Below are 27723 nucleotides of genomic sequence, written 5' to 3' on the forward strand. Positions count from 1 at the left end.
TGATGCAACGTTTTCTTGATAAAAGCTTCGCTAATGCCCTGATCGAAATGAGAGCTCGGACACGAGGCAAAATGTAATAAGCAAGGTGAATTCGAATAAGGGCATGATATGAAGACAGGCATTCTCAAAGTGTCCTCCGCGGAGCCCTGGGACTTTGGGGCTTCGCAAAGGTCTTGTTACATACGCAAGGGATACTTAAATTGTTTTCAGAAATGTCAACAGACACCAGCATGAAGACAATTAATTTAAAGAAAAATCATTTTTTTAGGTCCGTCAAAAATGCTTCTTCTTAAAAGCCACTCAATAAGGGATCGCAGACGACACACTTTCGTTTTCGATTCCCGGCAAAGGAAATCTAGCATACGCTATAACTCACTTATAGCAGCGGTTCTCAAACTTAGGGAGATCCCAGACGACACACTTTTTGTGTGATCGAGTCTGCGGCGCACATACAATCTGCATGGCGCGGCCACGCAGATTGTATGTGCGCCGCAGACTTGATGAAAAATGGGATGGGTAGATAAGTATGAAAAAGTGAAGTAGGTAGTGCCTACTTCACTTTACCTCGGCGACATACATAGATAGAACAAGGAGGTTCTATACTTACGTTGTTCTCTCTGTACCCAGTACCACTCTCTATTCTCCCTCTGTGTTACGAATTTTTAATTAGGTCAAGCATCCTAATTCCTAACATGAATTGGGCACGTGCAAAAAGTACAGTTAAAAAGTTTTCACCTTAAAATCTGCCTATGACCTTTAGGGCCTTCGCCCACTGCGACTTTTAGTAGCGATGCAGTCGCACGACTAGGGCATCGAAACCCGGACTCGATTTTCAAAACCCGGGTTTTCGGGTTTTTTGAAATGAAAACCCGGGTACCCGGGTTTTTCGGGTTTTTTCGGGTTTTCTTACAATTCAAAGATTAGCGATGCGAAAATACTTTAAATATGATTTTCAGCGATTGCCAGCACCTTTCCAGTAAAATACTATTGAAACACCATCGTGTGGGGTCACGGCAGTGCCCAACCAAGTCTCGAGTGAACGGGCACGGCCGTTAGCCGTATCATACTTTTATCGAAGCGACTATTTACCTCTCCTATATAATTTTGCATTTTATTAAAGGTAGGGATTAAGATTTTTTCCAAGAGAGAGATTTCCAAAACTAAGTATTAGAACAAGCTTCACCTCCAAATTACATAATATTGTATTAATAAATCAGGAATTTTTAAAGACAGTAAATTGAAGAATAACCTTTACTATGAAACCTATGCCAACAAATCTTTATTTAATCTTTTACATTTTTATTGCTGATTGCCAAATTATTAATAGGTATTTAATCCTAATTGATGTTTGGCATATTTTGTCCCTGTAATTAAAGTTTAGCGCCATAGTTTTTAGCTAAAATTGCTGTAGATAGGCTGCTGTAGATAGACCAGAAGACTTACTATGTTTAAGACCGAATTATCTTTGCAAATTAAAGTAACTTTTCTGTGTCGTCTAACTTACTGGAAAATCCCTTAAAGCGACGACGAAACGACAACGACAAAAAGTCGTTATTTATTCTAGTCACAAAATACCTTCTAGTCACAATTAGTTGACCAGATCAGACCACGTGGCAAATGCGGAAGGTTGCTTTTCATGAGTTTGGAAGATCAATCATGGTGTAATTGTGAATACACACAAGAAATTGTCTCTCGCGCTGGTGCTGATAAAAACCCCCTTTTTTCATCTGAGTTCGCTAAAATCACGTGTTTTGATAATTCCGCAGTGAGTATGCCATCGACAGCCAGCTATGGAAAGCCATCTTTCGTCCTATTATGTGTTACCAACATCAGTCTCTCAAGCAATGAAAAGCAAGCTGCCGCATTTGTCAGACTGCAATACTGGAATACAAAATGGTTTCACATTAATTACAAATAATTGAAATAACAATAAAAAAAACCGTAACGACAAAAGAAAACCTCGTAAGACTTTTTAGTAATTTAGACGACTGAAAATAATGACTTTGAATTGCAAAGAAGACTGATGAGCGTCATACCGCAGCAGATCACAAAAAATATTTTTTAGTAAAAATACTGTATGCCAAACATCGATCAGTATAATAAATTACTAATAATTTGACAATCAGCAATAAAAATATCTCATTCGACTGATATTTTCAGATTATAAAACAAAATAATGATTTGTTGACTTATCATTGATTTTTTATGACTGTAGATATTTGTGATTGTTTCAGAAACGAAAAATTCGGAAAAGTGTTTCAATAATTTAATTTAATTCACATTAATAACTAGTTGTTAATTTAGTTTTACTTGTTTTGTCTATCTTTTATCATTATGTATGTTTTTTTCCTTTGTCTCTAATAATTCCGTATCCGTAACTATTGATTTGTCTCACTGTATTGTCCGAGGTTGGGGACCTGGTGATTTGTACCACAGGCTTTGGCCTAACACAAACACCAGCTCCTCACAGACCTATGTATGTACTATGCTGATTAAAAATGTTATCTAGCTTAAGACTGTTTGTGAGGAAAAATAAATAAAGAATTTAAAAAAAAAATAAAAAAAAAAAATGTTTTATTTAAGACCAAAAAATAAGCTATCATTGTTCCATACACTGTCTTCAAAAATTCCTGACAGGTTTTTAGATAAGTATTCCAAAAATGCCTACGACTTTGTTGATGGGTGTATTTAATCAGCAACGGCCCATACAAGTTTCAATGTTTTGTTACTAACTAGTGGCTGACTTGCCCATCATCAAAAGTCTACGGTACTTTCAGCAGACTTAGAACCCTTTGAAGCTGTCCACACTTTATTTTGTAAGCCTTTGATCACATAATACAGAAAACTATAGTCAATCACTGAATGTTGATTGAAAACTATAAAGTAAGTTTAACAAGACTTGTATTAATATGAAATTTGAAAACTTTTTGCAATGGATAGATAGTTTGGAGTGACTCGGCTTTTTTACATTGAATAGCTTTGGTAGGGTTTTCAAAATATGTATTACTAGCTGTTGCCCGCGACTTCGTCCGCGTTAGCATAGTAGATCACATCCCAAGTATTATTTATTGTACAAAAATATTCAATGTACAGAATTGACTTTCCTACGATTTTATTACATAATATAGATGTTCCGCGCAGCTTTGCAGATTTAGAAATTTAACGCAACCGTACATTTTTCCGCAAAAACTAGCCTTTGTCCCTTCACGTGGTCTATTCTTCTTGTTTGCCAAATAACATAAAAATTGCTCCAGTAGTTCTTAAGATAATAAGCAATTTCAAATAATTTCCCTCCGTTTTTTCCACATTTTCCTCTATTTCTTTGCTCTTATTAGTGTTAGCGTGATAAAATATAGCTTATAGCCTTCCTCGATAAATGGGCTATCTAACACTGGAAGAATTTTTCAAATAGGATCAGTAGTTCCTGAGATTAGCGCGTTCAAATAAGCCCTTTTATATAATTTTCCACGTTTTTTCCACTTTTTCCTCTATTTCTTAGCTCCTATACTAATAGGAGCTAAGAAAGACTACTTAGCGAGATAAAATATAGCCTATAGCCTTTCTAGATAAATGGGCTATCCAACAGTAAAATAATTTTACAAATCGGACCAGTTGTTCCTGAGATTAGCGCGTTCAAACAAACAAACAAACAAACAAACTCTGCAGAATTATAATATTAGTATAGATTATTAATAAATATTTTTGTGACAATTACTTTTTAATGCACTTAAAACGAAACTTTTACTTTAAAATATTAATTAAACCTATACAATATGTTATAAAAATAAATTATTTGTATGTTACTTTGTTATACATGCTTAAAATCAGGTTTGCCTTTAATAATTATCAAAAAAACGAAAAACCCGAAAAGCTCGAAAACCCCGGGTTCCATTTTCGAAGCCCGGGTTTTTTCGTGATCCCCAAAACCCGGGTCTTCCCGGGTTTTCGGGTTTCGGGAAAACCCGGTCTCGATGCCCTACGCACGACTATGAAGCGCATGACTGCATCACTACTAACGTGCGTTAGTCGCATTTGCAACTCCATACAAAACTCCATACAAAGCACACAGCTAGCGACTGCATCGCGAAAAAATATACATACAAATTATGCAGTCATCTCATGAACATTAAACTTAATTAGAGGTACTTGCGGCTACTTTTAACAAGGCAACCCAACATTAATCCATTCTATACGTTCTAAAGATTATTTTAAAATATATTTGATCGAAAAAAACGATTCATGCAGGATTTTACGGTCGGATCTTAGGATATAAACAATATAATTTGATAAGTCATCGAGGTATATTTTAGCTGCAGTTTGCAGATGTCATTTGGGAGGAAATTGACTAACAAAAGGCAACCTGCGTAGGAAGATGCCTTTATTGCTATGTCCGGTCGCTATTTGTACGAGAGCTGTACTAGTAGAGCTAGAGTTGTCTTGCAAAAATATAGCACAACACATGCTTTGTTCCTTTTTCGTTCTTCTTTTACAAACCACGAAACCCACTAATTGTTTTTTTACGCAGGTATAACCTGTACTACAATATGATTTCTAATACTTTTTTCCTCTTACCAATAATTACCTAATTTATATATTTACGGCGCGTATAACTATTCAATGGTTGGTTGTGTTAGTCTGCCTTTTATATGTAATACTAGACCCAGACAAAGATTAATATCAAACCCGTGTAAATATATTCTTTATTAGTAAATAGATACGGTTTTTGATAATATAATTATTGCAAAGTAGAAAATCTCCAATTAATCACAAAATTCATTCACATGTAAGTACAGATTTATGCAAATCTCAATATCTCTATGACATAAGATTCGCATACTTACACAAATCGATGTCATAATTTTGTCTGCAGTCAGCACCTAAAAATATATCAGCAATATTATAATAAACTAGATTTTATTTAATATAAAAAGTACCCATAGCTAAATAAAATATAGCCTATAGCCTTCCTCAATAAATGGGCTATCTAACACTGAAAGAATTTTTCAAATCGGACCAGTAGTTCCTGAGATTAGCGCGTTCAAACAGACAAACTCTTCCGCTTTATAATATTATAGTATAGATTTTTCCACATTTTCCTCTATTTCTTCGCTCCTATTAGTCTTAGCGTGATAAAATATAGCCTATAGCCTTCCTCGATAAATGGGCTATTTAACACTGAAAGAATTTTTCAAATCGGACCTGTAGTTCCTGAGATTAGCGCGTTCAAACAAACAAACAAACAAACAAACTCTTCCGCTTTATAATATTAGTATAGATAAGAGATATACTTACCTGCTATAGTTCAAAATTCAAACTTTAAAAATATTCGTTCGAAAATTGTCACCGGCTGACGAAAGCGGTTATTGACCTCATTTCTTGCTTCCAATTCTTAAGTCAAGCGGTGCGTTGATTTGTTCGAAGTTTAAAAATATCTGTAGGGCCATATAGGGCCGTGTAGGGCTGCGTAGGGCCAGGGTCAACCGGCTCCGGGTAGATACGAGCCCTGTGTCACACCAGACTGGTGATAAACTGTATCCGGATTCACCCTTATCGCATTTCGACAGACATGTCCACGATAATAAGTAATAACTAATAACATTCTAAGAACACGTATTTAATGTTTTTTTGGAACGAAGTTCCTTATCGCGCGTTGCGAAAGGGGGCTAGACGGAAAAAGTTGTAACGACATGACACAAATGTGTCGGTATATTACAACTACATCCGCGAGAAGACCACCTACACGGCGGGTGGAGCGTCTGCACTCTCGCCACAAAGTGAATTTCAGTTCCTTTGTGGTGAGAGTGCCGACGTTCAAGTTTTATCCATCTTCGAGGAGTTCTGGCCCGCCGATGTAGTTTACCGGAGGTTCCGAGGGAGGCTCCCGAACGAAGCGCGCATCACGTCGCCGAAAGAGACTTTACGTGATAAAGTGTAGTGTGATTGTGTGTGTGAAATGTGAATGTGTAAATATGAGGCTAAAATTGTTCGGCGTGCATCCGTTGTCTGATTGCCTTATCACAAGTTTTACTTAGCATGGATGTACGCTACCTAGCTTTTATACTATTGCATATATTATTGTATGCTTAATAGAGAATTTGAATTTGAACTAGAGCAAAAATGTTATAGTTGTAAGCCGTGCGGTAGCGCGTGTTTCTCTCTCTCTCTTTATTTTTATTTTTTAATAACCTCGTTCCATCCGGGTGTCCCTTGACACCTCTCAAGTTTTTTTAATTACTTAATTGTCCTGTTGGGACCTAACCAGGGGGGTGTCACTCCGCCGTTCCGCCGCCGAGCTACAAGTACATACGAGACTCCCCAACGTCGGGGCGATTCAATGGTTGCCGCGAACTGACTCGTGGGTCGTGGCGCACGCGCGCGCCTCTTACGCAGTGTCATATTTTAATTGGCAAAACTTATCAAAAAAAGCAGCCGATTGTTGGGATAATGAAAAAAATAGCAAATTTATATACTTATCTACTGTCATGGTACCTAAATCTATGACAATAATCTATAATATAAAAATGAGTCGCTGAATGTGTTGCTAAGCGCAAAACTCGAGAACGGTTGGACCGATTTCACTAATTCTTTTTTTTAAATATTCCTTGAAGTACGAGGATGGTTCTTACGGAGAGAAAAATTCTAAAAAAAAATTAAATTAAATTTCCTGAAAAAGTCTAAAAACAACACTTTTATATACTCCCATACAAAAGATTTGTGATAATACTTAAAAGTCAAATATATAAAAATGGATTTTCAATTATGTTAGTAACGCTAAAACTCGAAAACGGCTGAACGGGTTGGGCTAATTTTAGTCTTAAAATATTCGTAGAAGTCCAGGGAAGGTTTTAAACTAGGGCATCGAAACCCGGACCCAATTTTCAAAACCCGGGTTTTCGGTTTTTTTTAAATTAAAACCCGGGTACCCGGGTTTTTTGGGTTTTTTCGGGTTTTCTTAAAATTCAAAGATTAACGATGCGAAAATACTTTAAATATGATTTTCAGCGATTGCCAACACCTTTCCAGTAAAATACTATTTAAATACCATATTTGCGGTCACGGCAGTGTCCAACCAAGTCTCGAGTGAACGGGCACGGCCGTACCATACTTTATAGAAGCGACTATTTACATTTTACATATTATCCTATTATATTATATTGGATCTTATCAAAGCTAGGGATTAAGATTTTCGGGCCAAGATTAAGTATTACAACAAGCTTCACCTCCATATTCGTATATTATTAAATGTATTTGTATTTTATGAAATATATAAAAATCTATCAATAATTTTTGAAGACAGTAAATGGAAGAATAACCTTAAATATAAAACGTAGGCCAACAAATCTTTATTTAATCTTTTACATTTTTATTGCTGATTGTCAAGTTATTAATAAATAATAATTATTTAGTCCTAATTGATGTTGGCATACATTATACCTGTAATTAAATGTTTGTGCCTAGTTTTTACTTGAAATTGCCTTTTGTCTACCTTGCTACGGTATGAAGCCGAATATTCTTTGCAATTTAAGGTAACTTTTCTGTCATCTAACTTAGTGGAAAATCTTACATTACACTACACCTCAAAGCTTTTTGTAGTCATTAGTTTTAGTCACAATAGACAAAATTCATGTCAGATTACCATATAATTTTAATGAATTTAGAAGATTAACCCCATGGTTGGCATGCTGTTACACACAAAAAATTGTATCTGGCGCCGGTGCTGGTAAAAACTCTACTTGTTATAATTATTTCATCTCGATTAACTAAAATCACGTGTTTCTTTTAATAATTCCGCTGTGAGTATGACATCCGCGGCCGGCTAAAGAAAGCCATCATTCGTCCTATAATGTGTTACCAATATCAGTCTGTCAAGCAATGAAAAGTAATCTGCCGCATTTGCCAGACCGCAATACAAAAATATGGATTCAGATTATACTTGATGGAAACTCCTCGGCATGGATATGTCATTTTCTAGGGGCTGGTTGCTTTCCTGGAACCTTTTTACTGATTGCATAGTCTTAATATTGTCGCTTTTTGTTATCTTGTGAATATAACAAATAATGACAAAAAACATAACGACAAATAAAAACCTTTAAGGGTTTTTAGTAAGTTAAACGACTGAAAATAATGACTTTAAATTGCAAAGAAGACTGGGCGTCATACCGCAGCAGAGCACAAAAAATATTTTGTAGTAAAAATAATACCAAACATCGATCAGTATAAATTATTACTATTAATTTGACAATCATCAATAAAAATATCTCATTCGAATGAAATTTTCAGTTTATAAAACAAAATAAAGATTTGTTGACTTATCATTGATATTCATGATTGCAGATACCTGTGGGCTGTGATTGCTTTATAAACGATAAAATTCGGAAAAGTGTTTTAATAATATGTTTTTTTAAATACAAAAAAATAAGCTATCATTGTTCCATACGCTGTCTTCAAAAATTCCTGACAGGATAGATATTCCAAAAATACAAATATCTCGAAGACTTTGTTGATGGGTGTATTTTATCAGCAATTACGGTCCATACAAGTTTTAACGTTTTGTCACTAACTAGTGGCTGACTTGCCCATCATCAAAAGTCTCCGATACTTTCAGCAGACTTAGAAGTTAGAACCCTTTGAAGCTGTCCATACTTTATTTTGTAAACCTTTGATCACATAATAAACAAAACTGTGGTCAATCACTGAATGTTGATTGAAAACTATAGAATAAGTTTAACAAGACTTGGCTTCTATGAAATTTGAAAACTTTTTGCGAATGATAGATTGTTTGAAGAGACTTGGCTTTTTTACATTGAATAGTTTTGGTACGATTTTTAAAATATGTATTATTAATTATTATTAATAAATAATTTTTGTGACAATTAGTCTTTAATGCTTTTAAAACGAAACTTTTTCTTTAAAATATTATATTTTGTTTAATTATGACCAATATAAATAATTAAACCTATACAATATGTTATAAAAATAAATAATTTGTAGGTTAGTTTGTTATAAATACCATAAATGAGGTCGGGCTTTTATTAATTATCAAAAAAACGAAAAACCCGAAAAGCTCGAAAAACCCGGGTTCCATTTTTGAAACCCGGGTTTTTTCATGATCAAAAAACCCGGGTTTTCCGAGTTTTCGGGTTTCGGGAAAACCCGGTCTCGATGCCCTATTTTAAAGTGACAAGAAGTTCACCGGGACAGCTAGTAATATTAATAAATATACACACAATTAATGTTTTATAATTATAATAAATATACTTATTTAAAATAGGTGGTAGGTCATAGGTGGTAGCTGCATATACATTATACATATAATATAATCCATACCTAATTACCTACTTACATCAAAAGAAAATCACGTGCCGTGTCTGTGTAAACTGATTTATATGTTCGGTATTCATTTACCTAATAGGTAGGTATAACAGTTTCCGTATGTATATACCTTGCGTGGTATTTATACTTATTTGATTTTGACAACCCTATTTTCGGAATATCTGACAAGGTGTGGAATTGGTGTGGAATAAAGTCGACCTTCGCGCGGCGCCAGAGAGCTCAATGTCGGCTGCTCGCGTGCGGTCCGTTGTTAATAAATTAATAATACTTATGTAGGCACATAAAACGGCGGCATTTGTGAACATCAAAGCAGTGAGACTTCTGTACTTGTACTATTATCTATTCTGTGATCTAACCAAAGTTGATTAACGGCCGTTCCCAATATTTGATCTATCTCTGGTTTTGCCCTACTAGAGATAGTAATAGCTCACAATTGACATAAAATATATGTCTCTATCTAATGTCTAATGTAAGCTATTCCTATCTCTAGTAGGGCCAAACCAGAGATAGATCAAATATTGGGAACCGCCTTAATTCATCAAGCCCCTGCGGTCACCGGTGACCGAGACACAATAGAAATTCTATTGTGTCTCGTTTTTCCACGATTTAACGCAAAGCCAAATATGAATATATTAAGAATTAAGTAAGTACATAAGTTATGTTAAGAATAAGGATCGACACTAAAAAGATTTAAAAATTCTACCCCTAAGTGGCCTAAATGTGGGTTCATAGTTTTGTCGGGAATTGCGGTTTAATTTAATTTTGGCGTTTTTTTTCATAGGCTATTTTTTTAATGCAAACATCGAGCAAACAGTTCACCTGATGCAAAGCAACTACCTTCGCCCTTTGACACTCGCAATATCAGAAGAATTGCAGGTGTGTTGCCGGCCTTTTAAGACGGATTACGCTTTCTTCTTGAAGGTTACTATGGAGCTAGTAGTAACTACCTACTAATTTATTTAATTTATGGCTATTTTATGTTAGTATAAGAAAGAGAATTTACTGATGTAGTCTTTTTACTTTTATAATCTACTCATCTAATAAGAATTACACATGCAACCTCAGTCGTCACCTCATTTAGGAAATAATGATCATTCCCTAAGGATAGAAAATAAAATTTTTATATAATAAATCTATACTTAATATAATCTAAACTTATATATGTCGCAGGGAAAAGAGGATATCAGGGATTTCACGATATCCCTAGGGATATCACGACATCCCGGCAGATGCCGAATATTCTTGTTTATTACGTCTTCTTACTAAAAATATCTAGTGATATGTCATTTTACTAAACTAAATCTAGTGAAATGTCAGAAAAGCGGAGACCGCCGAAAAAAAATCGAGCCACACATTTCTCTCGCTCGCTCTAGTACCCACACGGGTACTTTGATAGGATCATCTAACATCTTACTCTAACAAGTATGATGTTAGATCCATGCGTCGGATGGGCATGTAAAAAGTCGGTCCTGCACCTGATCTCTCGCCAGTCGTGTCGGTCTTCCGTCCCACTGGGTTATGCAAGTATAGGAAGATATACTTGCTCTTGTGTACTGCGCACACACTTGGGCACTATAAAATTTCTCCTGCGTAACTGGCGTGGTTTCAATGAAACCAGCCACCGTCGCCGAAACCAACGTGTAATGCAAACATAGCAGATCTGAGGGGACATCACCATATCTCTGAAAACCAGCTGAGGGTTCTTCATCAGATGCTTCAGACCTTTGATTTTTGACGTCGAATGAAGCGGCCCACCAAGTTGAATATTTTTTGTAAAGGCATGTCGATCTCTAATAGTTTGGTTAGGCTCTTGTGTTTTCTAATCAGGGTGACGCTGATTAGAAAACACAGGTACTTACTCCAGGTACTCCAGATCTTCGATTACTTTTTACGGTTCCGTACCCAAAGGGTAAAACTGTCGCTCCGTCTGTCTGTCTGGCTCCAGGCTGTATCTCAAGAACCGCTATAGCTAGACGAGCCGCGCCAGCACTCCCACTAGTGCCCGTGTGGGTACTAGAGCGAGCGAGAAAAATGCGTGGCTCGATTTTTATTCGGCGGTATCCGCTTTTCTGACATTTCACTAGATTTAGTTAAGTGAAATGACATATCACTAGATATTTTTAGTAAGAAGACGTAATAAGCAAGAATATTCGGCATCTGCCGGGATGTCGTGATATCCCTAGGGATATCGTGAAATTCCTGATATCCTCTTTTCCCTGCGACATATACTTATATAAACTAATATTATAATTGGGAAGAGTTTGTTTGAACGCGCTAATCTCAGGAACTACTGGTCCGATTTGAAAAATTCTTTCAATGCTAGATAGCCCATTTATCTAAAAAGGTTATAGGCTATATTTTATCACACTGAGACTAAAAGGAGCGAAGAAATAGAGGAAAATGTGGAAAAAGCGGGGGAAATTATTTGAAAGGGCTTATCTCACGAACTACTGGAGCAAATTTTCTGTTATTTGGCACAGATAAGAAGTAGACTATTTTATATTCATAGGGTATTTTTGTGGACTAATTATTTGTCTGTGAATTGTGAAATAAGTAAGTATCTATTTTAGTCTAGTAAATTACATTTTTAGCAAAGTCTATAAACATTCTGCTTTATTATACAGTTAAAAGGACATACCTATTACATGATAATAAACAGTAGGTATTTAAATACTTAATGGTGAAAAATACTTCTAGATTTTCCATGGAAACTTAACTCTACAATTTAGCATATTATATTATGTATTTTAACTTATATGACAAAGTATCATCAGTCAATTATTTTCAAAAACTGATATTCAGTTAAATGTTTAAACGTATGTGTAGATAAGTCAGCCACGGCCCACGTCTTTTCAACAATATCGTTTACACTTTCCAGCACATATTTTTACTGTGTGGTTTGACCCGGATCAACAAAAATTCAGGCTAGAAAACTACCTAGAAAACCTTCGAGCTTTGAAAGCAATAAAAGTACACAATATTTGTAAACATGGCCGCGCGCCCGACTCGGCCGCGAGCCAACGAAAAGTTCGCGAGCCGTAATAAAGGGAATTGCTTTTCAAATAAATAACTATAGCGGTTTCCATAACATCAAAGACATGTTAAATGTAGGTGGTCTTCGCCTAGAAAGTAACTGTACCTTTTTTTTTCACGCAGAGAAATGCATTAACGCATTTGACGCAGGGGATGGGGACTCTGCGGATATGTGTATAAGGAGGGGAAGTAAGTTATCTTCGGCACCGCGCGCGGCTTGATGTGTGCGCCATAGTATCAATGCGTCGCCACGTACGGCACACAACAAAATCTCGGCGGTACCAGCCCTCCTTTTACTATGGATATGTGGGGCTCATCGCGGCGAAGATGGTATGTGCCGCGACCCGACCCACTAAAACTCTGCGACGCTCCTCTCGCCACCCAAGACGAAGCCACGGGCACGACACACCAACCGCAACTCCGTCAGTGGCCGTCCGACCTATGTCAGACCACACTCGCGCTTCTGCGTTTATTAGAACACACAATGTTTTATTATTAAACTTTAGGGTGTATTATAACACCCCTCTTTTTGGTAGGGGGTTAAAAAAAATATGTCCTAAAATGTACGCGTCCATTTCGATAGAAGCCGGCTATGTTTGTATCACTACATTTTGAAGTCTTTTTGATGACCGTGCCGTTAAAATACATCCATCAGTTTAAAAACTTCTGTTTAGACTTAATTTTTAACAGGCTTAGGAGGATTTTGTTCAGTATGGAAATGTTTTTATTAAATAATAATTTATGAATTATCACACTACGATCAAAATAAACATCTTTTCCGTTTCTGCGTTTGATTCTCTAGAGCAGGGGTCGGCAAGTAATTTTAGGTGGGATCCGGATACTGTGGGAAAATTTTAACGAGGTCCAGAAAAACACACTTTATATTATTTTAATTAATTTTTTTTAAATGAAATAAGGGGGCAAACGAGCAAACGGGTCACCTGATGGAAAGCAACTTCCGTCGCCCATGGACACTCGCAGCATCAGAAGAGCTGCAGGTGCGTTGCCGGCCTTTTAAGAGGGAATAGGGTAATAGGGGAGGGTAGGGAAGGGAATAAGGGAGGGTAGGGAAGGGATTAGGGTAGGGGATTGGGCCTCCGGTAAACTCACTCACTCGGCGAAACACAGCGCAAGCGCTGTTTCACGCCGGTTTTCTGTGAGAACGTGGTATTTCTCCGGTCGAGCCGGCCCATTCGTGCCGAAGCATGGCTCTCCCACGTAAACACTATACGTATACCCTATGTAATTATTGATACTTGGTATAAAATACATTACAATATCTCGTGGTCCGAGATTCGACCTTTCGCGGTCTAGAGTCTAGAGTCTAGTCCCTACATATTTAAAATTTTAAGTTTTGTTCTTTTCTTCTTCTTCTTTTATTTACGGCAAACCATCGCTTTTTGCGACATTCTGCCAGTGTCAAGTATTGAAATAAAAAAATATCGAAACGAATTGGTAAAAATCATGGCCGTTTTTAGCGCATTCGCTGCAAAACCTACTTATTGCGCATGTCCAAATCATGTCATGCCATGGCAACGACAACTGTTACGACTTGACATGTAACCATTTAAATAATCCATACTAATATTATAAATGCGAAAGTGTGTCTGTCTGTCTGTCTGTCTGTCTGTTACTTCTTCACGCCCAAACCGCTAGACCGATTTAGCTGAAATTTTGCATGGAGATACTTTGAGTCCCGGGAAAGGACATAGGATACTTTTTATGCCGAAAAAATGTACGGTTCTGCCGCGATTTGGCGATTGAACGAGTTTTGGCGCAACGGAGTTGCGGGCGTCATCTAGTATTTAATAAGTATATCGATAATTTCCTCCACTAAATTTTCCAAGTGATCCATGTCCATATTTCCCATAATAAAATAATGAAACACTATTATAGTGTTAAATAAATTATTTTAGACAATTTCGGCTTATGTATTTAAGTTTAGCTTTTATTATTTTAATCATGTTTATACAATTAATACGTTGTTTACGACTTGACCAGCAACTTGTTATGGCGTTGCCATGACATCTTTTGGACATGCGCAATAAAAGTTTTGTCCAAAAATACGCCGACGAACACGGCCCATGAAACAATTTTGGTATTTGAGATCTGAAAAGAGAAATATTGTTAGTTTAATTATGGTATGTTAAACATTTAAGGTATATAACAAAATAATAAGGAATACAAATAAGAGAGTTTAGGGTTATCAAAGGAAATAATTATTATAGTTTAATCTTATTTAGGTTTATAAATTTAGATAAAAGGAATAACAATTTGTAATTATCAAAATGATAAAGAAGGGACCTGAAATCAGTAGGTAAAGGAATGTTGAGGTTTGGAAGATGATCATAAATAAGCAAAGAAGGAGAATTCAGAGGGCAGGTGAAAAATATGTGATCAAGGGTTCCTTCATCTAATCCACACTCAAAAGCAGGGCTGTAGCTAGAGTCAAATTTGAGGTAGGGCAGCATCGGTTACAGGTAGGGCGGAAGCAAAAAAAATCGGTCAAGTGCGAGTCGGATTCGTGCACGAAGGGTTACGTACCGTTATAGATAAAAAATAGGCCAAAATTGTGTTTTTTTGTAATTGAGCCCCCTTTAAATATAAATGTTATTTTAATTGTATTATTAATTAATCAAGTGATTTCGCAAAAATGTCCAGTGCCTACTGTTGCCATTAATATCAATATGCAGCAAAAAAGGCCAAAAAACACGAATCCTTAAATATTGATTTTATTTTGTTTTTAGTATTTGTTGTTTTGATTTATCTCTAGGTCAATGATGTATTCAATTCATTCAATAGTTATTCTTAGATACTTAAAAAAATTCTGTGACAAAGCATGAGCACTATATCTAAGAACTACATATTATTAAATCCTCAATTACGAAGAACAAGCGAACAATATGGTTAAACTTCTGGATGTAGCGATCCACGTGTGAGTGAGAGTGAGGAAATAATAATTAATTGTTGGGTTGGGTGATACGAGTCAACAGATACGACTAAAAATATATTAAGATTATTATTGTTTCTGCAAACTTATTAAAATAATAATTAATAATAAAATAACATAAAATATTTAAAACAGCTGAATTCTACGATTCGCCATATTATTAAAAATGCGAAGAACTTCGTTCAGATCAACTTTTTTTGTTCTTTTTTTTTCAAAGGCCAGAAATACCATACCAGCCATTCTTTCGTGACCCATTGACAGTCTTTGAGGCCTATTAATTGCAGTTAAAGTTGAAAACGTGGACTCGTACACTGCAGTACTACATCTTTTTTTTTTCATTAAGATTATAATTAAATGGACGCATCGCTTCATGTAATCGTGATTCAAATGCCATCTATACACAGAACAAAGAATTATTATCGACGACTTCTGTGGCCCAATGGTTGGGCGTGTGGCAGCTTAATCCGGAGGTCGCGGGTTCGAATCCTGCCAACGGAACAAAAAGTTTTTAAAGGTATAATAAAAATCTTAACTATATAATGTATAGTTTATATAAGAATAAAGTATATTTCTGTCGTCTAATACCTGTAATGCAAGTCCTTTAGGTCTTCCTTTTTAGGGTTCCGTACCCAAAGGGTAAAAACGGGACCCTATTACTGAGACTTCGATGTCTGTCCGTCTGTTTCCAGGCTGTAACTCAAGAACGGTAATAGCTAGAGAAATGAAATTTTCACAGATTATGTATTTCTGTTGCCGCTATAACAACAAATACTAAAAACAAAATAAATTAAATATTTAAGGAGGGCTCCCATACAACAAACGTGATTTTTCTAACATTTTTTGCTTAACTATCAATGATGACAACAGGTAGGCACTTGAAATTTTCACAAAGGCCTTAATAATATATGTAATTTAATAAATAATAATAAAAGTAAAAAAAAAATTAAGGGTTAGGTAGGTAGGTAGGTCCCATACTATTTTTGCTCTATAACGATACGTGCGCGGTATAACCCTTCGTGCGCGGGTCCGACTCGCACTTGGCCGATTATTGGTATTTTTAAGGTAGGGCATTGTGATTTTAAGGTAGGGCATTGCCCCACTATGCCCCCCCCCCCCTAGCTACGGCCCTGCTCAAAAGTGAGGAATCTTTTACTGTAATTTTGTTAAGAAACTGAGGAGTGCAGCAATGGCCTAAACGGATTCTACATAAAGAGGAAACAACATTTTTTGTTAACTTTTTATACTTCCAAAACCAGGGCTTATGTCTTATTAAATGTTGAATTGATGCATAAGATTTTCCTTTGATTCTCCCTGTTGATTCCCAGATTGATTGCCAAGACTTATAAGCAGTTTTTTGCGGTACAGTTAGAAGGTCATAAGTTTGATAACAAAAATATTTCTGTTCTACCTCATGTGATGATGCAAATTTAGCTAAGGAATCTGCTATTTCATTACCCTTAATGCCAGAATGTCCTGGAATCCAAGCAAGTGAAATATTCAAACCTTTTTTAAGGCTATTTAACAGAGATTGTTTAATATTAAGAATGATAGAACTATGTAATTTGTTATATATTGTATTAGAATATAGGGATTCCAGGGCACTCCGTGAGTCAGAGAAAATTACTGCATTTGATATATTCTGGCTGTCTATAAATAGGAAAACCTCTAATATATCTATACACTCACCTGTATAAACGGAAGAATGGGGAGGACACTGGAATTGCAGTGCTATTCGTGAGTTTTGGTAATACACTGCAACACCGTGTTCCCATCCTCCGTTAATTTAGATGCATCAGAAAAGAAGTACTTCCATCCATTCCAAGACTGTTCTTCCATCTCTTATCCAATTCCGACAAAAATAGAGTATTAGAAGAAGATGATTGTTTTGAGAATCCAATATTGATAAAGATATTTGGGATATATGTAAGAGACTCATATGGGTATTCATAAATGGGAAGTTTTGAATGTGATGATGTGATGACTTATGAAGCCAGAAAGGGGACGTTGAACACAAATTGTTCAAACAACTAATTTTTTTTTTTTAAGGGATGATTTGATCGCAAGCTTGTTCTAAAGTAAAAACGGTCTGCTAAGAATTGGAAACGGATGGATAGAGGGGGATCACCACATTCCACTTGTAGGGCGTTGATTGGAGTAGATTTCATACAACCCAAAACACAGCGGAGTGCTTTTGAGTGTAAGAGATCTAAGGACTTAAGAGAAGATTTACTACAAGGATAGATGAGGAAAGTACCGTAATCAAAAATACTTCTTATAATGGCGTTATAGAGAATTTTTTGGGAAAAAGGATGGGAACCCCAAGAAACACCCCCAAGAGCTCTTATAATATTTAAATTGCGTTCAGTTTTTTTAACAATATAATTAATATGATTTGTGCCTGATAATTTAGAGTCCAAGTTTAAACCTAAAAAATTAACATTATTTTTCACTGGTATAGATTGGTTTTCAATTGTCAGGTCCACATGAGGGATATTTCTTTTTTTGCTGAAAATAACTACACTACTTTTAAAAGAAAGATAAAGGGATGAGGAATAAAGGTTGAAAAGGATTGGACTGATCACCGACCCCTGGGGAAGACCCATCCAAACCAACCGAGGTTCAAAATTATATCCAGGGACGTGGAGTTTCACCTCCCGACCCATCAGCAGGTTACAAATGACAAGAATAAACTTCTCTGGTAAGTTCAGCTGTTGTAACTTGTACCTGAGCACGGAGAGCTGGACTCTATCATATGCTGCTGATATGTCGAGGAATGCCGCAATGAGAGACTCCTTTCTAGAGAAAGCTATGTTTATATCAGTGAGTAATATGCTTAGGCTATCTAAGGTCCAAATTGACAAGGGGGGATGAGATTGTTACTTTCTACAAAGTATTCAATTCGGTTCTTTAAAAGATGCTCAAAGACTTTGCAGAAAGTGGAAGACAAGGCAATTGGACGATAACTATAACTTTCATTAGGTGGTTTCCCAGGTTTGCAAATAGGGAGAATTATTTGAAGCTTCCATTCTCGGGGGATAAAATTATTGTCAAAAAAATTATTTATGAGTTTAAGGAAATAATTTAGAAATTTTGGGCCGGCTTTTTTTAGAAAAGAGTAAGGAAAACCATCAATTCCAGGGGAGGAGTCTTTGACATGAGAGAGGACGAATTTAAGTTCTGACATAGAGAAGGGAGAACAAAGGTGATGATTTTGATTTGAGCAGGAAGTATTTGGTAAATCATAAAAATTAGGTACAAAAGGTGGGGCAATTTTATTAAAGAAGGCTGTAGCAGTTTCTACAGAAATACGAGGAGTGTTTGTGGGAGAACAACCACGACGAAATCTATTTATTTGGTTCCAAACTACACTAGCATTAGTACTTGGGGACAGAGATGCACAGAATTGATGCCAGCTCAGAAATTTCTTTTTCCTAAACAAATGTTTGGATCTAGCCAAAATTTTACGATAATTTATCAAATTTTCTTCAGTCATATTTCTATTATAAGTCTTTTCTGCTGACTTCCTGGCTTTTATCATTTCTGTGCATTCATTATCCCACCATGGAGGGGACGATATTTTCCTTTTGGCTGAGTTTTTGATAGGGATAAGGACATCTGCAGTTTCAGATATGATATTACAAAGTTCTGTTTAGCATTGATTCAGATTTACTATATTAATTTCAGGCAATGAAGAAACTTTGGATTCTAATATTAGATTGTACAGATCCCAATTTGCACGAGTTAATCTGTACTTAAGAAGTGGTATATGGCCTACATGGGGAATACATCTTAACGGGAATGCAATGCTAAAGGGTAGTGATCGCTTCCAAATGTACTGTCTAAACGTTCCCACTGTAAAAGGGTGGACAAATCATTAGAGCAAAAAGAGAGGTCTACACAGCTCTTTCTTTGTCCAGGAGCTGTTATTCTGGTAGGTAGACCATTATTTAAGATACAGAAATTAAACTCCTGTAACAGTTCCCCCAAATCATAGCCAATCGAGTCATTAGCTTCTGAACCCCACATAATATTGTGACTATTAAAGTCTCCTAGAACAAGGAGAGGAGGAGGGAAGTGAAGGAAGATATTATGAAGAAAAGAAAGGATAGAACTATCCGGATGAGGAATATAAATAGATAAGATACTCATTCCATCTATTTTTACACCTACAATGTTAATATTGTTGTTATTATGAGCAGGAATTGATAAATTGACTGAGGGAATATTATTATTGACAAGGATCATAGATCCCCCATATCCATCATCCCGATCATCTCGGTATGATGAATAAACCTGTTAAAGAAAAATTATGATTTTGTTTGAACCATGTCTCTGTTATACATATTACATAAGGAGAAATATTATTGGCTATGTGAATTAGTTCATGCTTCTTGGTCTGAATGCTCCTGGCATTCCATTGAAGAAATTTGAGAGGATCCATTATCAGACTGATTTATGATCGAGTATAATTTATGTGCTACGTGGTCAGTTATAGAATCTTTTTTGTTGATAAGATTTACCTACTAGAAGATTTAAAAGTAAATCCTTAATATTAATGTTGTTAATATCTGATACTGAAGGAATTGAGTTAGAAAGAGCACAACCATCTTGAGATTCAGGGATTCTAAAATTATTTAAAATTGCATTATGTGCCTGTCTGTCATATCCCGGAACTTGAACCGGACGAGGTTTCCGTGGAATAAACACAGTTTTTTTGTAGGACATACTCATTGGTTTTGTGGGAGTAGAAAAAGAATTGATTTGAGGACTTATACTATTTTTTGAAACATCCGCATACGATCTGTAGGAGGGAGGCATGAATTTTGAGGCTTCTTCATATGAGATATTTTGTTCTGCCATCTTTGATTTTATCTCTGTCTGTCTAACATATTCTGGACAACTTCTGTTCACAGCAGAATGTGGTCCAGAACAGTAAAGACATAGAAAATTAACATCCGAGATAGAGCAGCTATCTCCACTATGATCTTTGGAGCATTTAAAACATCTTGGTTTTGATCGGCATTGGTTTTTTGTATGCCCATAACGGCAGCAATTAAAACGTTGAATTGTAGGGTACTTATAGAGATCTACAGGAAGGGAGGTATAAAAACAAAAAAACCCTGGTAGGTAATGTCTGACCATCGAAGGTTAAAATCACCGATTGAGTAGGGTGCCACTCTGTGGAATTATTAACAATCACTTTACGGTTAATTCGGCGAGCCTTTATAATTTTACCACAGCCTAATGGAACTTCGAGATTAACAATAATTTCCTCTGGGGACCACTCAGAAGGAACTTCTCGGACTACCCCCATTCTGGTAATATTGTAAGTTGGTATTGAAGAGCTGTAGCCATTTTGAATTAGTGATGTATGAGTCAAAAACGAGTTGGCGAATTCGGCAGACTTAAATTCAATTGACACTTTATTGCGACCAACATGTTTGACACCATCATTAAGAATTCCTTTAAAATCATTTTTCTTTAAGAATTGACCAAACTTCACAGGATGAAGAGCGGTACTAGATGAAGGATCACTTTCCACTCTAGTAACGTGAACGATAAAGGGATGCTTATCATGTTTATTGTATATTAACCTATGTTCATTTTGTTTGGGTTGTTTTGCAGGAAGATCAGCAAGAGTATGAGATGTTCTTTTCCTTACAGATGATTCTAAAGCAGTGAAAGAAGAAAGGGGGGCAGATAGGACGGGAGAGTAAGGAAATTCAATTGAAGGGAAACTTTTGTCAGGAGGTATAGGGTCAGGAGGTTCGTTACCCTCCATGACTTAAGGAAACACGAAACAGTAAAGACAAACACTTACCACGAATACAGGACAACACAAAATGTATACAAATCAGATTTAATAAATATTCAGATACCAAAAAATCCGTCAAATGAAAGCAAAAGTTTGGAAACAAACCGGCGCGCTCGACACTTGACAGAGAATCCTTTTGTTCTTTTGTTTACTTAAATATCTTTTTTATAAGCCGGATGTTAGTTTCATGTTTGTGTGTTGACACTTATCTCCTTTGAGTTTTTCATATAATATGAAATTATATGAAATCTTATCTCTACAGACTCTACCGTCTGCAAATACTAATGGAAATAAGTATGTAGTGACAATAATAGTTAATAATGTATTGTTTTCTCAAATAAATGTCTGGAACAAAATAAATAATAATTGTACGTAACAAGAATCATAACAACAACAATATTATTATTATCATTGCGACGAGACGATGAAATGTCAGATAACTGATCGTTATCAATAGTAGTAATTATGCTCCGCTTACATAAGATTACAATGCTTTATAAACTGTAAATATAATTATAATTTATAATGCAAATAAACATCGAAAATCTGCCCATAAAATTTCAGGGCCAGTTGCTTTAAATCTTTTTACTTAAATTTAATATGTACTATGTAATTAATTACAAAGAGCTTTTGATATACATGACATGCCAGCCCCATCGTAACTAATAACTATGATTAAAAAATGTCAGAAATATAACCAATATCAGTTACTACTACAGGATATGAGGATATATTCAAAGAGGAACAATCAACAAACTTATACGTATCAGATTTATTATAATATAATTGTGATTTTTTTTTACCATGTCAGTACACATCTAAAGCTGTTTTTACAGTTTATTTATACGTTGCAACTTGCAGTAAATGATTGGCAGTGTATCGCAGACACATCACACAATAGATTTTCAATTGTTATGCAGCAACCAGCTGCCGCTTGGGGATTGATGGGTTAATTTATTACAACAGCTTGTACATAATATGTTGAGTTGAATAAGATAAAATATTTTACATATTTTGATAATCATTATAATACTATTCTTTCTCGTACCGCTATTTTAAGAATAAACCGCGCAATAAGATACAAGTTCTCTTCTCTATTTATCATTTTGATATCCTTTCCAACATTGTCTTTAATAATATTCAAGAAACTTTCAGCAGCTTAGACTTGGAAAGTGTAAACTTTGCAGACAGATATCATCTGAACAGACCTTGTAAAAAATAGATTGATTTTCTTGTCGATACAGAGTACCCAGTGTATTTAACAACGATTTTTATCTATTTTCGTAACAATATGTTATATGAGGTCGGTCGAGACTTCGAGAGGAACATACATCATCCTTAATGATTTAGGTAATCTTGTAGAACTGGTCACGCATGTACATTCCTAAATATCACTCCTAAATCTTAACTCAATATTATTTTAGTCAAATTAACAAACATAAGCGATATTTAATGACAAATTAATTAAAATTATTTAAATACTTTAAAAAGAAGAAAATATATTTCTCCTTAAAAATTATAACTAAGTACAGTGTAAACTCCATATAACGACACTGGAGGGCAGTGCCGTAAATAGGGCGGTGCCACCGGTGCCCAGGCACAGGGCGTAGACTCTGGGGGGCGCAAGAACGGACAGACTAGGCAGGAGCAGGACTATTATTTTTTCGTTTCGCTCCCGATAAGTTTCCGCTGCACTCCTTGTGCTGCACAGTGTGGGCGGTATACTCATAACAGGCGAAAGGCCTACTTGATATCTAAGACGGCTCGCCTGCTTGTTTGCCCATATCAGTTCTTTAAAACAAGTTTGTTTTCCAAAAATTTTGTATATTATAATAATTGGTCAACACCAGTCAACACCATGTTTTATTTTATCATCCTGAATGAAATAAAATAGGCCTATATATAGAATTGCCATGAAAGGGTACCTATAATATCTGAAAAAAGCAAGGGCGCACTCGCACAGGGCGCAAAAAAGGCTATTTACGGCACTGCTGGAGGGACCGTGCATTTTATGGCGTTAGGCTAAGAACTCACGGCGCGGTTTTCGCCCGCGGAGCTTCGGTTTTATTTCAGAACTCACGAGACCGCTGATTTGTGCGAGCTCGCCATGGAATTAAGAGGATACACCAGGGGCTAGAGAAATGAAAAAAAAGCACGTGTAATATCTATAGCTGTCTCCCTTACCTCAAACATATACCGCAGAACGCGATAGAGACAACTGCAGAAAATCCAGAAAATCAACGATTCGTTGTCCCCTGATTCCTTCTCCAAAACTTAACCGATTTAAGTACTTTTTTCATTAAAGATTAAAAAAAGGCTTGAGCTGTGTTCCTATGTTTTGCTTTTTTTTGTATAATCTAATAATAATAATAATAATATAATAATAATAATAAAAATTTTATTCAAACATAAATACAATACACTGCACACACTAAAGCAAAAAAAAAAAGCAAACAATAACCCAAAAGAAAAACTAAAACAAACAACAAACTACAAAAAAAAAATGGCATCATTAGGCAGTGCATTGTATAATGCCGAAAAGGATACCCACTCAGGTGTATTACCACGGCGCAGAACACTGCACCGCGGTACCTGATCTTCCGTGGTTCCTATACATATTACGCCTGACGCACGACAGATTCAACATAAATAATAATAATAATATATAATAATACTATACATAATATAATAATACAATAAAATAATAAAACATCATTTATAATACTTAAATAAGAGTACGGTAGCTGCTATTTACGATACAGCACGGCATAAAACCCGCACCTGTGACAACGACATTCCAGCTTCAGGAGATAAGTGCCTATTTCCCGCGCTTCAGTACGTACGTACGGGGAGCACGCGCACAGTAATCTAGCCAAATCTGTTTTCTGGACGTTTAAACACGGCGGAAAATCTGGTCATTTTTTTTGGGTTTTTGAACGTTCATATCTTATTTAATAATTAAATTATAAAAAAAAAGAAAACATAGGGACATCGTATTAGTGGTCGTAGATATTCAGGAAAAAAATTATAACTCTACTAGCATTATCCAGGGAGGAAACAGGGGACAACGTTTGTATGGGAAAAACGGCGGTGTGGACTCCTCTTAAGGGCCCGCAGCCGCCGCGGTCGCGATCATGGGATGATCGCAAGACGGACCGGGCGGTTTCTACTACGATCGCCCGCTAAACTATCGCAGAGCGCGCGGGCGCAAACCGCCGAGGCTGCGGGCGACCAACGACGTCAATACTATGCGGGCGACCGCCGCCGGTGGGGCGCGCGCGCGCGTGTCCATTAATTGTAGTGTTTTTTAGGATGGTTATCCTAAAAAACACTACAATTAATGGACACGCGCAGTAACTTAGTAGAGTAACTTATATATATGTCGCAGCCAACTAAGATATTTTTCGTAAATATATATACGTTACAAGTATACATATTTACGAAAAATGTTACAAGTATTATTAAAGAGACAGAAATTATGGGGGCACATATGAGTGAATCAAAATTTAAACTAATATTCGAGGAGAAATTACGGGAGTATGAAATGCATCACCAAGGTACTTATTGCAATTGTGTTCAAAATGAGTGAGAATACAATAAATAATTAATCTGCTTGTTATCATTACGCTTGTGTAATAAATAATAATAGCTCGAAACTAATGATCACCTTAGTTAATTTACCATTTAACCAGTTGGCTAAGCGTCATCTTGTGTAGTGTTGAACGTTGCAGTCAACAAGTCGGCTAAACGACGTATAGCCGTGTGATTGAATGGCGTTGTTCAGTCAAAGGGCTAGCTGTTTGATTGAATAACTTTTCAACCAGTCGACTGCGACATAATTATATAATATTATATAGTAGAGCATAACTTTCGGAAGCTATTTCGCAACATTTTAGTACTGAGTGATTATAAAAGAAAAAATACGTGTATTTTTATTTTTAACAAGGATCAATATAGTCTTATTGATAGATTGTGAGGTCGTGGATAATAAATAAAAGAAATTCACATTTATATTTTGCTTTATTTTGGTTAAGTCAGGAGTTCCCAAACTGTACGCCGCGGCGCCCTGGTGCGCCGTGGAAAGGCAAGAGGGGCACCGTGAGTCGATCCTCCATCATTATCCATAACCCCAAATTATATAAATTAAAATTCTAATATCTTGATCCAGCAGATGGCGTTATTAAGTAACACGAAGTCAATGAGTGTTTGCTATACCGAGCAAAGCTCGGTCATCCAGGTACTGAATAATTATAAAAAGCAGGCAGGCAGGCATGATTAAATATTTGTTTCATTTATTTTCCTGCTTAACCTAACTATAAAATATAACCATTAAAGGCGTTTATTTATGTATCTTTTTGTAATTGCTCGGTAGAGTAGGCCGCCGCGCCGTGACAAAAGATTGACTTGTAAGTGCACCGCAGGCTGAAAAATATTGGGAACCCCTGGGTTAAGCGCATTCGGTAAGGCACGTCTTTACTCCAAGTATACCATTTTGTCGACATCATTAAGATGTGCATTCATGCCGAATTACGGCTTTGTAGGCCCTATAGTCTCTGAGCAAAACCGCGGACAAACAGACGGACGGACGGACAGACGGACAGACAGACGGACGGACAAACCGAAACTATAAGAGTTCCTTGTTGACTACAGCATCCTAAAAAGGACGTTGCCAAATTACGAGTTTCTTAATTTTCTTCTTTTAGGGGGTTCTTGTATAATATCATAAAGATCCAGAACATCTCTATGGTTCATTCCAAAATCCAAATAGAGAAAACTTCGGGTAGAGGCTTCGAATTTCGATCACATTGTGTTCGAAGGGTAGAGGCCGTAGAGGGCACAGTTAAAAACTGCCGGTTGTCACTCATCTCTGTGCCCATCTTAACATGTTTTAGGCTACTGCCTAGAGATGATGAAGGCAGTTTTGTATATTATGAGCACATAACTCAGTATTTACATAGCGGATCGAAATACACTCACTTGTATGCTCAGGTTCAGCTTACATAAGCCGGCGTGGGCACGCTCGCTGGACTTGTAAACCAGATTTCGACACTTTAACACTTTTTTCGCAACACGCCATAAGAAAACACCGAGTTGCCGCACCCGAAAAACCGCTTTCGCCTCCACAAACACCACACACCGGAGCGCGCTGCGTGCGCGCGATATACGCGCTGAGATGACACTGACAAACCGTTAAGAGATTTACCTTTCAGCTTCTTTAATAATGATACTTATGTGGTCGCCATAAAGGTGGTAACGCAAGTAGAATAAAATCGAACGTTTAAACTGCGCCCGTGCGGCCGTCGACCGCGGATGACCATTGGCCGGCCGCCAGCACTTTCGCTGTCATCTGCTCTATTTCCATAAGAAAATTTCCCCCCTCGTCGTGACATCTCGCGTTATTTCAACGCGACTGCATATTACATAACGAGTGCTGTTTTAATTCCATATTTTGCACAAATCATACTTATATTATAAATTCAAAAGTGTGTATATCCGTCTGTCTGTCTGTTACCTCTTCAGCCCAAACCGCTAAACCGATTTTACTGAAATTTTGCATGGAGATACTCTGAGTCCCGGGAAAGGACATAGGATACTTTTTAGCCCTGAAAAGTGCACTGTTCCTCGCGATAAACTAATTTTGGCGCAACGGAGCTGCGTACGTCATCTAGTAGTTGAATAATGCGGCCACTTCGGTGACTCTTACAGTACTCCAAAATTAATAATGCGCATAAATTTCCGTGAATAATGACCGTGTTACAAAAGCTACAGGAATATCACGACGAACTTTGACCAATACATGTATCTTAAACGCAATGCAATTAGAAAATGCAATATCGTCTACCGGCGCTCGGGAAATACGACCGTTGCCGAAAAATTTCGAAAACTTCTATGCGCATTATCACTTTGGGAGCACTGTATGTTATTAATTATTTCCAATAAAGCTAGTAATCAATTATCCGAAAAGTAAATATTTATAACAATTTATGTCAATTCTTTACTAGGCGCTAGGCGTAACCTGTCCTGTGGGGCCAATAAATACATTCCCAAAAGATATTTTACATTATGTAACATAATATACAATGTGTCCCGACACCGGTATCCGATCCTTTAATGTTATCGACAAATTGGCTCTCAAAATTTTTCTCTCTCTCACGGTTGTAAAATGGCAGCCATTTTAGTTTTTCTCGGGCTTTCACACTAATCTGACCAGTACTTCTCATGTAAATATCCTATGAAGATAAAAAAGGTCTCATTTGATAGCTAAACTTGTGGACTACGCTTACACAGGCAATACGTTATAAATTTTGTGGAATCCCTTCTACCAGCTAAACGGTTGTTTCTGGAAATGTGAAAAAAATTATTTTATTTTTTTGTTAGTAAATAGTAGTCCCTGGGTACATACATTATGTACCCAGTGCTAAATATGCAGTGTTAAATATGCCGTCCATTTTTTATTTTAACCAAAGATTTGACATTTTGCATTGTAATTATAGCTAAAGTTACAGTTATTTAAGTTGGTGCAACCCATCCTTAAACACGTATACAGGGTATAACAAAAATAAGTGATAATACTTTAGGGTGTGTACGTGTT

The 27723-nt window shown here is 36.4% G+C and overlaps 1 protein-coding gene across 1 annotated transcript in view; it reads right to left on the minus strand.

Moving 5' to 3' along the window:
* LOC121731550 (diacylglycerol lipase-beta) overlaps window positions 1-26276 on the minus strand; it is a 128569-nt gene extending 102293 nt beyond the window's left edge. Inside the window, exon 1 of the mRNA XM_042121025.1 lies at window positions 26109-26276. The gene's annotated coding sequence lies outside the window, so the exon portion shown is untranslated. The remainder of the gene's footprint in view (window positions 1-26108) is intronic.
* Between the last annotated feature and the right edge of the window lie 1447 nt (window positions 26277-27723).

Source organism: Aricia agestis, chromosome 11 (genome assembly GCF_905147365.1).
Source record: "Aricia agestis chromosome 11, ilAriAges1.1, whole genome shotgun sequence".
Lineage (NCBI taxonomy): Eukaryota > Metazoa > Arthropoda > Insecta > Lepidoptera > Lycaenidae > Aricia > Aricia agestis.